Genomic DNA, 14,067 nt, shown 5'->3' with positions numbered 1-14,067 from the left:
TAAACAAATCTAGACTTTGAATGCTAATGGCCAATGCCAGCTATTTATTTTGAATTTAGTTGACCTTATAATGTAATTAGCATGTAAGTATGATAGATATTCAGGAGATTAAGAGACTTTATCGGGTCGCTCTGTAATTTTAGCCTTCTTTCTTAATCTTCCTAAACAAGCAATAGCATCTTTAACATTAGTTTTATCCTTGTAAATACTAGTATTCGAAAAATAATTTCCACCCAGATAAAAATACACATGTCAATAGTTCATGGAGAAAAATTTACTTCTGTATTTAAAATAGCTTCTTTTGTTATATGTTCAAATTTGTTCTTGCTCAATGAATTCTAAGAATCTTCTGCATAATTTTATATGTAAGAAAAAACTGATATAGAAGAAATGACATTGCTATAAAGAAAGTTATTAACAAAGATTTTGATGACTGATAAATTCTTAACCATTTTTAAAATTATTCCACATATACTTTTTATTTTCCTAACTCAGATTTTGTTAGAGAAGAATCAGTAAGGAATTTGGTTGCATAATATACAATCTCAAAATACTAATCCATATGGGTAAGGACATTGCTACCTGATTGTTATTTGATTTTTATCTAATCGTGATCAACTTGTACCTAGACTCTGAAGGACTAATACAGATTCTGAACATAACCAACTTATATCTGCTTACCTGAGTCCTTTTCTTGAATATTGAGCTGTGGTTTAAGAGTTTAGAAGTCAGGACAAATTTTTCAATTAAGACCAGTGTTTTATTTATGTTGGGAATTGACACTGTCATGACATTTATGAGAAATACCCTTTATTCTTCAGAGAAAGGGGAAGAGTCTCATGACTCAGAAAATGATGAATTGTCATCTATTAATTTAGGCAGCACAATTTCACCCAACAAGATTGTCCTGACCAAATGTCTCTTTCATATTATTTGTATTCTTTGAGTCTTCATCTGTATAGATGAGTGTCTATATATATATTAGATGTAAAGATTCTATAAGAAGTACTGTCAATGTTCCTATAATCGTTAGCACATGGGATGTGCTGGTAACAGAATAGAAACTTATTGACTGGGTCAATAAGAGTATGAACAAGAGGTAGGCATAGAAGGGAATAGGTATTTTAATCTGAAAAATGTATCTCAACTTCAGAAACAATTATGAAAAGGGTCTAAGAGACAGTACACTAGACTAGGACACCTGCCTTGCATGGGCCTACTTGGGTTTTATCCCCAAACCACGTATGGTGTGCCACCAGGAGTGATTCCTAAGCACTGAGAAGTGCCAGATGTGGCCTTATTCCTGACCCAAAAAATATTCTGGAAAATCATGTGTCAAGTGGCTTATTTAGGCATTCTATACCAAAGAGATAGATCCGCAGACTCATTAAAGACCATTGAATCAAGGATATATAGAATCTTAAACTGAGATTTCTATGGTTCCCCGAGCTTCAGCAGGAGTGATCACCGAATGCAGTGCCAGGAGTATGCCCTGAGCACTGTGAGGTGTAACCCCAAAACAAAACAAAACAACAATAAAAAATTCTAGCTCCAAAACCAATACTTTTTAAACCATTAAAATTCACACATTAGCTCCTATATTAATGTGAAGTTCAAATATTAAAAGACATTTATTACCTTAAACCAATTTATTAACTTACTAAGTTTATCTGAAAATGAAATTTGATTTTAATTTATGAATGAACAAATGTGGCAGATTTTATATGATATAAAAGAATTTAGTTATAAATATACAAATGCAAGGCTTTTGATTCACCTATATTCTGTGCTTTTTTTTTCTTTTATATGGAACACTTCACGAATTTGTGTTTCATCCTTGCGCAGGGGCCACACTAATCTTCTCTGTATCATTCCAATTTTAGTGTATGTGCTGCCAAAGCGAGCACTATATTCTGTGCTCTTTTGACAGTAATAGAATATAGCAAAAAAGAAAGTTTTTTTGCATGTAGGATTATGTGGTTGGAATAAGATTTAAACACAAAGCAGAAGGTGAACACATTTGAAGTGTTCCAGTGAAGAAGTTGTTGTCCAGGAAACACAATAACAAAACACACAAAAATGTTCACACAATAGTCATCAAAGAAATATGTTTATTTGAACAAGTTGAGTTTCAATGACAGTGTCCCAATCAAAAACTGATTTTTACCTCCCTAAGATCTTTTATGTACCTATTTCAAGTTAATATGACAGGGCATATTTTATTTCTTTGATTGCTTTTTGTTGTTGGTTCTTTTTCTGGTGTATTGGGGGGAGGAAGAGGACACATCCAGCCATGCTCAAAGCTTTCTCCTGGCTCTGTACTCAGAGGTCACTCTTTCCAGGGCTTCAGGGTTTATGGGGTGCCAGATCTTGAACATAGATCAGGCATATGCAAGACAAGCAACGTACCCACTTCATTATCTTCAGTTCTTACTTTCATTTCTTTTTTTTTTTTTTTTTTTTTGGTTTTTGGGCCACACCCGTTAACGCTCAGGGGTTACTCCTGGCTATGCGCTCAGAAGTTGCCCCTGGCTTGGAGGACCATAGGGGACACTGGGGGATCGAACCGCGGTCCGTCCAAGGCTAGCGCAGGCAAGGCAGGCACCTTACCTTTAGCACCACCGCCCGGCCCCATTGCTTTCATTTCTTAAGAGACCTTTAATATGCATCTGTAAGATGTTTTCTTATTTTTAACTTTTTTTGTTACCATGAAGTTACAAAGTTATTCATGATTGAGTTTCAGGCATAAAATGTTTTTTAATACTGATTCTTCCACCAGTGCCCCATCTATATTGCCCTTTGCCTCCCACTATTCTGCTTCTATCTATATCCCTCTGGCTCAGCATAATAGATTCCATGTACATCCCTATATAGAAAAATTACATGACCTCATCTTTCCTGATGGCTGCATAATATTCCGTTGTGTATATGTACCACAGTTTCTTTCTTTTTTTAATATAATTTTTATTTTGGTCATAGTGGTTTACATATTGTTGACAATAATATTACAGGTTCACATTTACATAAAATCAGGGGGGTTCCCATCACTGATTTGTCCTCCCTACACCTCCGTGTTCGTCCTACCTCCCATATCTTCCTCCCTCTCCCCCAGGGCTGCGAGAAATTGTGGTCCCCTCTGTATCTAGCTTAATACTGAGTAGTCTTGGTCTTGGTGCCTCCCTTATTTCCCCCTCTAACTGGGAGGAAGGACTATATAGTTCAAGTTATGTGGTTTTATTTGAAGAAGAGAAAAGTAATAAACTGGGGTAAAAGTCTAATATGCTGAAAATAGGGGGAATCCTTCTAGAGGCTCTTATTGTTGGTTTGAGAGATGAAGGAGAAAAAGAAGGTGAAACACCCCAACAGTACAAAAAGAAGTGTCAAATATCCAGTGAGCACAGTGATAACGATAGGCACCACAAAAAGAGCCAAGGTCTTGAGTTAAAAAACATGGCAGAGCACCTAAAGATAGAAAAGAAAAGAAGAAATAAAAACAATATAAATATAAATTGGGACAACAACTTCAATATCCACACCAAAACAAAGAAATCGACAAAAAGTAGATAGGTAAATTAAAATAAAAATAATAATAATAAATGAAGAAAAAATAATATATAAAAGATAAAAATGTTTTGTGCTTTTTGCCTTTTTTTTCCCTCCTGCACTGGCACAGTAAATATTGGGGTCATTCGAAAAGGAATTCACTTGGCCTCAGTGCTATGGGGTTTCTCCACCCTTGGAGTATATTGTCACGGGATTAACTCTAGACTCCTTTCAGGTTCATTTACTCTACCGGTGGTGCTTTCGTGTTGTTTGGAAAACTTCTGCTCCATCCTGGGTGATGAAATAAGACCTCAGTATCTAGAGATCTCAGTATCTGCACAGGTCCAGGAGTGGGACTTATGATGAAGTCTTTCTTTGTGGTTCTAGAAGTTCTGTTCCCTCAGTGTCATTTTAATCCATCTTCTGTGGTTGGTGGTCTTGGTCTTTGCACTGATCCTAGGATGGAACCTAGGATAGCGTCTTTCATTGTGTTTCCAGAAGCCCCATTTTGTTGAGATTGTCTCTGCTGGACCTTTGGAACTGGGGATCATGGTTGTTGTGTGGGTCATATTTCAAACCCTAGACTAGGGCTTTTTTATTGGTCTCAAGATATATTCAGTCCAGTCATGGTTCTAGCAGCTAGTAATCTCTAAATTGCGATCTTGGCTTTTGGACAGACCAAAGGGTGACAAGTCTTCTGATTTTGTCTTGTCGTTAGCTGGTGAGGTAGGATACCTGTTCTTAGGTCAAGTTGTTCCCATTTTCTTTGTTGTCAGGATATCATATTAGAGCTGGCACTTATTGGTGGCCCAGTGGTATTAAAGATGTCCCGGCTGGGATTTGTTTCCCGTATCTGTTGTGAAGAACTGTGTCAATTCTATGTCTGGGATCCAGGGTTCAAGGCTGGACGAATGGTGTTTCCGTCTATCATAATCATTGCCCCTTTTCTGTCCAATCCCCGAAACCCTTTAAAGGAAACAGATAGAAGCATACCTGGTATTCTAGTGCTAGGTTAGTGAAAAAGTGAATTTATATAGAGAAGACAGTAAAATCCTCTTTTGAATCAGAATGAATATTGCAAAGAATGCGATTTGAACCAATACTGTTAATTACTAAGAGATATGCCAATAATAGGCAAGAACAAAGTATACCTATTTAGTTCCAATTCAGCAGTCATAGGATTCCTAACTTTCTCTCCTGTTCTACGATTCAGATACATTTGGTAAGTGAGAACTGGAAGTTCTCACTAGATGGGTTGGGACTAGAAGCTGACCTGGATACAAACCCCTCCCTTCTCATGCAGATTAAATACATCATAGCAGCCATCAGCAGTTCTCTTTCTGATAAGTTACAAGAGCTTTGATATTTTATTTTCCAATCCAGTTTATTTCTTCTACAGATGAGTTTCCTTACAATGAGCTTTAGATAAAAGTGAAAAAAAAAAACCAGTGATATGACTATATGGTAAATACATTTGAATCTGAAGATACCAAATATAATGAACATTACAGTGAACCTTACTTACAAGATAGTGTTTTTGCAAATTTGATTGCTAATGACAGTTCTCAATTATGAGAACTTGTACCTGATCAGAACTTAATTTGTAGGAGCCTCTCTTCATCTGTGAGATGAGTATAAAAAATCCCCATTTAGTAGGTTACTGAAATATAATTAGCATATTACACTTGTTATATGCTATATAAGTATTTAGTGTAATAATAGCAAAGTGGTGGTTGTTATTTAAAATGAAATCCTGTTGGATTTATTTTATGTTTAAAATGTCTCTGATAAAGATATAAGACTGTAAACTTAGGTTAGAGAATACCTGGAATGACTTGCAGGATAACTGAAGAAAGTGAATGGAAAATGAAAGTGCCTGCAAAGCACAAACAGGAGTAAGGACCTGGTGGGATTGCAGAAATTAGTGCTGGGTGAAGATAGATTCAAAGCCTGCTCATGGTATTAGACCAACACCTTAAAGTATGTAATTTGCAACATAGAAATTAGATCATCTGATATCATATTATTAATTTTTCATTATAATTTATATGGCTATAATAATATTTGAGTTTGAAGTATTGCTATACTCTTACTGCATATCACTTCCATCAAAATGCCTATGATCCTCTACAAAATAATTCTTATCTTCAAAAAGGAAACTACAAAAATCCCAAATATAAGAGGTACCTTATGGGTAAAATTGCGTACCAAATAATTTTTTGGGGGGGTCAGGGGTAGTGTGGACCACACTCAGCAGTTCTTAGGCCTTACTTCTGGTTCCGTGCTCAGGGATCATTCCTGGCAAGGCTCAAGGTAGCATATGGCATACTGAGGATGGAACCCAAGTTGACCAAAGCAAGTGATCTACCAACTGTACTCTCCTTAGGTTATGAAATTATCTTTTATAGTTTCAGTTCTAAGTGTAAGAATAAAACTTAGAAATGAAGAAATTTATTTCAAATTGTGACAACAGGATCATAAAGCCTATTAAGACACATTTTTATTTATTCAGGAATAAATTTGCAATTTATCAATGTTCAGCCAAACCTTCAGTTTGTATGTTCAAACTTTATTTCATCATCAAGCCAGAGAGAAACTATAGGGGGGTTATAGCACTTATTTACTTTATGTATAGCCAAATCTACTTCAACCCCAGGTGCCCCATATGATCCCTAAGCACAGAAGGCATGGCGTATGATCACATAACCAGGAGAAAGCCAATAACTTCTAGTTGTGGTTACTGGAACCCCAAAATTAAATTAAACTTATTATGATTTCAAAATATTAGTGAGTCAATTATATAATATGTCAATTATATAATATATAATATATATTATATATATTATATATATAATATATTATATATAATATATATTATCTGTCTATAACATATAGACATAATGATTTATGTAATATCATTTTCAGGATAACCTAAAAAGAAGTCCATCTTAACAAATTTTCTAGAAATGTTTTGCTAGAACTTATTCTGTACATTCCCTTTGATAACTTGTTAGCTTGTAGGAATGTGGCCTTCAGATAAGAGTTGGAGACAAAGGAACACACAAGACCCGGAACACGGCACCCATGTCTGTGAACTCAGAATAAGCCTTAACAGATAAGCCTTGTAACATCTGAATTATGTATTTTGTAGCTCTCAAATTGTGTATCCCTTTTATCTGCTTCCTGGGCTGTACATTTAGCGCTGATGCATGTGATGGCTATGTAACCTCTGAGTCTCTTAGACTCAGGGTCCCTGACAGGAAGCCTGTTCCCAGATGGAAGTCTTGGACCCTTTGCTAGCTAAGCAAATAAAATACCACTTTGTGACTTGCATTGCCAGGTGGTCTCTTTGTCTTATCACTGGGCTGCTAGCATGAACCCAACATGTTGAGAAGTAACTACACTAACAACTATCATAGCAATGGTATGAGTGAGAGAAGTAGAATGCCTGTCTCAAATGTAGGCAGGGGGTAGGCGAGAGAGGGGCCATTGGTGGTGGGAATGTTGCACTGATGAACCAGGGTGTCCTTTTTATGACTGAAACCCAAATACAAACATGTTTGTAATTATGTTGCTTAAATAAATATATGACTTTAAGAAATAAAATTTATAAAACAGGTACTTGAGAGATAATACATTGGGTAAGGCCCTTGCAGAGGTCACTGGTTTGATTCTGGCACAGCATGCAATCCCCTGATTCCTTCCAGGAGTGATCCCTGAGTGTGGTCAGGAATAAGCTCTGAGCAAGCAGGTCACAATCCTTCTCTGCAAATATATATGCCAAACACCATGTGGTTTCCCTGAATATTGCACTGAGTGATCTCAAAGCACTGAGCCATAAAAGTCCCTGAGCACTGCTGACACTCTCTCAATATCCCAAAACTTAGTTTATTAAAAATGAAAAGAATTTTATTTAAATTCATAGTATCGACTTCTAGGGCCCTTACATGTTAGAAGGCTTTGCAGCATATAGCACTTTAAAACTGACAAGCAAGGGCCGGGAAGGTGGCGCTAGAGGTAAGGTGTCTGCCTTGCAAGCGCTAGCCAAGGAAGGACAGCGGTTCGATCCCCCGGTGTCCCATATGGTCCACCCAAGCCAGGGGCGATTTCTGAGTGCATAGCCAGGAGTAACCCCTGAGCGTCAAATGGGTGTGGCCCAAAAACCAAAAAAAAAAAAAAAAAAAACTGACAAGCAATTTGAACAGAAATGCTGCTGTAGCCCAGGGAAATGTCTACCTCACAGAGAAATGTGCAGTGATTTTAAAGTAGGGGCTTATTTTACATGGCATGTTATGAAAGTACCAGATGTCAGAGACAGTGAATGATGGAGAGGAGCCAAATGACAATATCTTTTCCTGTACAGGAGAATCAGTTTGCAGACTGTCCAATGTAGTGCTCCAGTTGTGCACTTGATTCTGGTGTTTTTCTTGATAATTTTATGAGTATACTGTTGTTGCAGCATTTAGTGTTGCTAATGATACATGGAACAGCACTGAACTATAATTATTTTTTATCATTTCCAAGTCATGTCTTACAGTCTTGTAAATGTATTTATTTGAGATGTTTAATTTTTCTTTTTTAAAAAATTATTTTTATTTTGACTAAAGTGAATTACAAATCTTTCACAGTAATATTTTAAGTACATGGTGGCATTGGGTCTGAATAATAGCACGACAGGTAGGGCATTTTCTGTGCACTAGACTGACCTGGGTTCAAATTTCAGTATTGCATATGGCACCCTGAACCTATCAGGAGCAATTTCTTAGCAGAAATCCAAGAATAATAACCTCTGAATACCACTGGGTTTGGCTCCAAAAGCAAAACAAAAAAACAAAAAACATCAAAATGCCCAAAACTGTTTTTATTGATCTAGTGTGTTCTGTTAATTAAACTTTTTATGGATTAAACACCACACCACCACTAGAGGAGAGCATGCTTCCCTCTACCTGTGTCCTAAGGACCCCTCCCAATACCTTTTCTACACTCCTCTACTATATGAACTCTTGTTTTCTAGAGAAAATCTTTTTGAGGACTTTATTTGTTGTTTTCTTATCTTTATTTTGGGTAGTAAAAAGACTATTCTTAAACACAACTATTTCATAGTGTTATCTATATTATGATAATCTAAGAATAAACAAAGCCATGCAGTTTTAAGCAACATATGATACAACTAAAGTCTATTATGTTGGGTGAAGTCAGTCAGAAGGAAATGAATAGATACAGAATGAGCTTTCTCATATGCGGATTTACAGTTCCATAGCAAGGTAGCAACAATGGTGCAAACAGCAACATAATAGAACTGATCCACATAAATTATTGTGTAGGCTGGGATGTTGAAAGAGATTTAGGGTCCTTGGGAGGTTCATGTGGTATTGAAATTACATACATGAGAAAACACTTCTTTTTTTTCCTTTTATTTTGGGGGGGGGGGTTTGGGCCACACCCGGTGACACTCAGGGTTTACTCCTGACTCTGTGCTCAGAAATCGCTCCTGGCTTGGGAGACCATCTGGGGTGCTGGGGATCGAACTCTGGTAGTCCTAGGTCAGCCGCATGCAAGGCAAACACCCAATCGCTGCACCACCACTCCAACCCCCCCTTTTTCTGGAGCAGATAAAACATTATTAATAGTATTATAAACCACAGAAACTCAATTAAGAAAATATAGATAAAGGAGCGCTAGCACAGTGAGTAGGGTGTTTGCCTTGTACATATCCTATCCGCACTTGATCCTTGGCGTCCCATTAGTTCCCCTAGCCTGCCAGGAGTAATTTCTGAGTAAAGAGCCAGAGTAACTCCTTAGTGCCACTGGGTGTGGCTCATAAAAAAAAAAAGAAAAAAAAGAAACGAAAAGAAAATAAATATATAGGTCTATCATGACTGGGCTCATAAGAACAGAATTTAAAAGAAGTTTTGATTGAAAGTTTATTTCATGATCCTCAGATAATATTAATTCTACTGAAAACAAACTGTCACTCAACAAAACTCAAAACATTAGGCTGTCTTCCAAATTTAATCTTCAAAATAGGAGTGATGTCAATATGTTTTGTTATTTTTGAGTGAATCTGTTTCTAAAAAAAATCACAAAAGCTTAGCTATTATTTAAACTATCTCTGTAAAATTGGTTCTATAAACAAACTATTTTCACATCAGTGTTCCTTGTTCTGCATTGCACACACAGACACACGTACAGCTTTTTCCTCACACAATACATCAATTAAAAAAGATATTTGTGGTCGCCTGCTTGTCATATACTACTTGCATTGACAGAGTTCATAGTTTCAGGCACTATAAACACTGCAAATATCAGTTAAGAAGCTGCTTCCTGAAAAAAATTTATTGTAAGTTTTGAATTATATAATTATTTTAATTTATTATAATATTTGATGGCAGAAATTTCAAGTTCAAATTTTGAACTAAGATATTTAGAATGTCAGTATTATCAGTAATCTCTAATGCCTATATTTCTTTGACTTCTTTCATTGGATGTTTTGGCACTTCCTACCATTTCACTTCCAACAAATCCCATGCCCAGAATTGATTACAGTAAAGTAGATACTACTTTAAAGGCTATTCTTTATTTTTCAAATTTTAAATAATGTCTTTATTTAAGCACCATGATTACAAACATGATTGTAGTTGTGTTTCAGTCATAAAAGGAACACTCTCCTTCACCAATGCAACATTCCCATCACCAGTGTCCCCCATCTTCTTCCTCCCCTATCCTGCCTTTATTCCAGACAGGCATTCTACTTCTCTTATTAATATTATAATGATAATTGTTAGTGTAGTTATTTCTCTAATTGCACTCACCACTCTTTCTGGTGAGCTTCATATCGTGAGCCAGTTTTCATCTCTGTTGAGTCTGGGTATTATTATTATGTCTTTTATTTTTCTTAAATCCCATACATGAGTGAGACTATTCTGTGTGTCTCTCTCTACCTCTGAGTTATTTCACTCAGCATAATTGTTTACATGCCCATCCATGTATAGGAAAATTTCATGACTTCATCTTTCCTGATGGTCGCATAACATTCTATTGTGTATATGTACCACAAATTTTTTTAGCTACTCATCTGTTGTAGGGCATCTGGGTTGTTTCTAGAATTTGGCTATTGTAAAAAGCACTGCAATGAATATAGGTGTGAGGAAGGGATTTTTGTGGATTATATGGGAGCTCAACTTTCTTTTTTTTTTTTTTTTGAGGAATCTTCATACTGTTTTTCATAAAGAATAGACTAGACATCATTCCCACCAGTAGTGAATAAGGGTTTTTTCCCCCCACATCCCTGCCAGCACTGATAGTTCTTGTTCTTTGTGGTGTGTGCTAGTTAGTCTCTGTGGTGTGAGATGGTACCTCATTGTTGTTTTGATTTGCATCTCCCTGATGATTAGTGATGTGTAGCATTTTATTCTTGTGCCTTTTGGCCATTTGTATTTCTTCTTTGAGGAATTGTCTGTTCATTTCTTCTCCCCATTTTTGATGGGGTTTGATGTATTTTTTTTTTGTTAAGTTCTGTCTGTACATTGTATATGTTAGATATTGGCCCTTCATCTAATGGGTATCACCCCATTCTGTGGATGGCTTTTGTAACCTAGTCACTATTTCCTTTGAGGTTCAGGAGCTACTCAGTTTAAAATAGTCCCATCTTTTTATATCCACTTCTACTTGTTTGGAGAGTGACATCTCCTCCTTGAAGATGCCTTTAAAGGCTATTCTAACCCAAAGCTGTCGATTGTGAACCAAAACACCTTTAAAAAAGCAGTGAATTCCACTCTGTCAAAACAAATACATGTATTTTCTTTTTTGGTTTTGTTTTGGGGCCACACTCGGTGACGCTCAGGGGTTACTCCTGGCTATGCTCTCAGAAATAACCTCTGCATTTGGGGGACGGTATGGGATGCTGGGGGATTGAATCACAGTCCATTCTAGGCTAGTGCAGGCAAGGCAGATGCCTTACTGCTTGCGCCACTACTCTGCCCCCAAATACATGTTTTTAATAAAAATACCATTGCCCCTTTACTGTTTATTTTCTGATTCATTGTTTTACATGCATATTCCTTAGTCATGGATTACTCGTAAAATAAATACCTTCAGAATAGAAATTTCTAAAAGGCTTAAAGTAGAGGTCTAGAGGTAAGTTTATTAGAGACAGAGGTAGAAAAAATGAACTAAATCCATAACATAAATATTCATGAAGCGGAAAACTAAAATAGTCCAAATAAAATCTGTATTTGTCCATCAACTTGCCTTAGCCTAAAGATAAAATTATTTTTTGGTATGTTATACCTGATTTTAGTTTCTTTTTTTTTTACATATTCATATTTTTTACATATTCAGGTTCCTTACTTGTGGTCATTTCTAACTGATACCTTAGGGTATTTGAAAACTAAATTACAAGTTATAAGTAACATTGAGAATGTTTATATATATTCCCCTTTTAAAGTGGAATGGTTCAGTATTCTAGGCAAAGCATTTATTTCATTGAATTTTGTCACTATATCCCACCACTGGCCTTTTGAATTTGTTGTGACAGGTCTGCTCTAAATCTTAAATCTTCTTTGAATGTGATTTCCTTTTTTTGATCTTGTTGCTTTCAATATTCTATCCCTATCCATGGGATTTGTGATTCTTTGTGACTAGAATGTGTCTTGGGGTGATTTTTTGGGGTCTCTTTTAGGTGGTACTCTTCTGGCATACAGGACTTTGTTACATGCACTCTTTAGTTGTGGTAATTTCTCTGCAATTATTCCCTTGACTCTTTATTCTTCCTGAGGATTTTCTTCCTGCATTTCTCAGACTCCAATGAATCTTATGTTATTTGTCGAGCTTATCAAAGACTTCTATTTTCATCTGTTCACATTCTTTGAGTATTTTTTCCTTTGTCTGATTATTTGTTTTAAGGCTCTATTCCATTCTTATGTTGTATAAAATTTTTTTATGTACCTCATCTTCCAGTTCACGGATTTGGTCCTCAGCTGCTGTTCCTCTGTTAGAGAGGCTCGCAGGGGTCTCAAACGCGTGGCCCACAGGCCGTTTGCGGCCCTCCGTACAACATTTTGTGGCCCTTCCCTAGAGGAATCTTTTTTTGTTTTGTTTTGTTTTAGTTGTTTGGGTCACACCCCCCAATGTTCAAGGCTTACTACTGACTTTGCATTCAAGGATCACCCCGACTTTGCCTCCTGCGGCCCCCAGGTAAATTGAGTTTGAGACCCCTGTGAGGTTTTAATTTCTCCTACCATGTTTTTCAGTCCTGTTATTTCAGTTTGAAGTTCTTTTTATTTCTATTTTCATATCTTCTTGATTCTTATTTGTGTTTCGTTCCACTCTGTCTATGATTTTTTTGAGTTCTATAAACATCCTTCATATTTCATCCCTAAACTTCTTATCTGAGAGGATAAATTGATGATTGCCACTTTTTGGGTCACCAGAGCTGCCATCTTAATCTCAATGCATGGTGTTGGTCTGTGTTGTTTCCCCGTTGTTGTGTCTGCAGTGTGATGTTTTTTGCAGGTATTGCTAGGGTTCATTGACTATGTGATGTGTACAGCTGCAGAGTGAAGGGGAGTCAGGTAGTACATTTCCTTGCATGTGCCTTTCACCTTTCCATTCCTGGCACCCCATATGGTCCCTTAAGCCAGGAGTGCTCTCTGAGCACAGAACCAAATATGATCCCTGAGCACTTCTTGTTTTGAGTATGGCTCAACAGTTTCTGTTTCTAAGTATGGCTCAAAAACATAACCTATTTAAAAGAATATTTTCTAGTGTTCACAGACAATCTACTATAGGAAGAATTTTTACATATGGAGATATTTTCCTTAGTACTAATCAAAGTATGTGAACAAATATATGTTGTATTATTTTACATTTGCATTTCATAATTGCCTGATCATTTCATTTACAGCAAACATTAAATGTCTTCCATTTAATTTCTTTAGTATTTGTACTTTGTGGTTTAATTTTTTCATGGTTTTATTTTCACTGAGTAATTATTACCACAAACTACAAATAGTGTACCTCCTTTTGAAGTCTTGTTATAACTCTAATTTTTACTTATCTAAAATTCAATTGGAATTTAACTGAAACACTAAGCTCTATGACTCATTAACCCCCAACTAATATACAGTATGGTCACCTTAGCAAGTACACAAATCAATTTGATTCATTCTCAATACTATAAATATTTTAATAGTTTTCATAAGACCTGGAAATAGAATTGCCTATGTCTGAAGGCTCTACCTTTAAATATCACTATTATCTTCATTACAAGTTAATAAAAATTAAAGCTATCTTAGTATTTGATGAAACTTACAAAACCTTTATATTTTGATTCAGTATATTAATTGAATTAAATGATTAATTGAATTAAATGAAATGAAATTAAATGAAAAATATATTGGTGCATACAAACCAACTACATGCTTTAAGTGTAACATATTTACTAATCATTTTTAATCAAGTTAAATGTGATTAAATACAAAATATTTGCTTTAACTTGTCTTTATAATATATACGAAATGTTTG

General features: G+C 35.9%; 1 protein-coding gene and 1 non-coding gene across 4 annotated transcripts in view; one reads left to right on the top strand and one right to left on the bottom strand.

Moving 5' to 3' along the window:
* SNCA (synuclein alpha) overlaps positions 1 to 14,067 on the top strand; it is a 143,246-nt gene that overhangs the window by 77,018 nt on the left and 52,161 nt on the right. The gene's annotated exons all lie outside the window — the stretch shown is intronic.
* Positions 1,801 to 1,907, bottom strand: LOC126033085 (U6 spliceosomal RNA). The gene has a single exon (XR_007504241.1). It is a non-coding gene; the product is annotated as a U6 spliceosomal RNA (small nuclear RNA).

This window comes from Suncus etruscus, chromosome 16 (assembly GCF_024139225.1).
Source record: "Suncus etruscus isolate mSunEtr1 chromosome 16, mSunEtr1.pri.cur, whole genome shotgun sequence".
NCBI lineage: Eukaryota > Metazoa > Chordata > Mammalia > Eulipotyphla > Soricidae > Suncus > Suncus etruscus.
The sequence above is the reverse complement of the archived record's forward strand: the minus strand, read 5'-3'. Positions and strand labels throughout refer to the sequence as shown.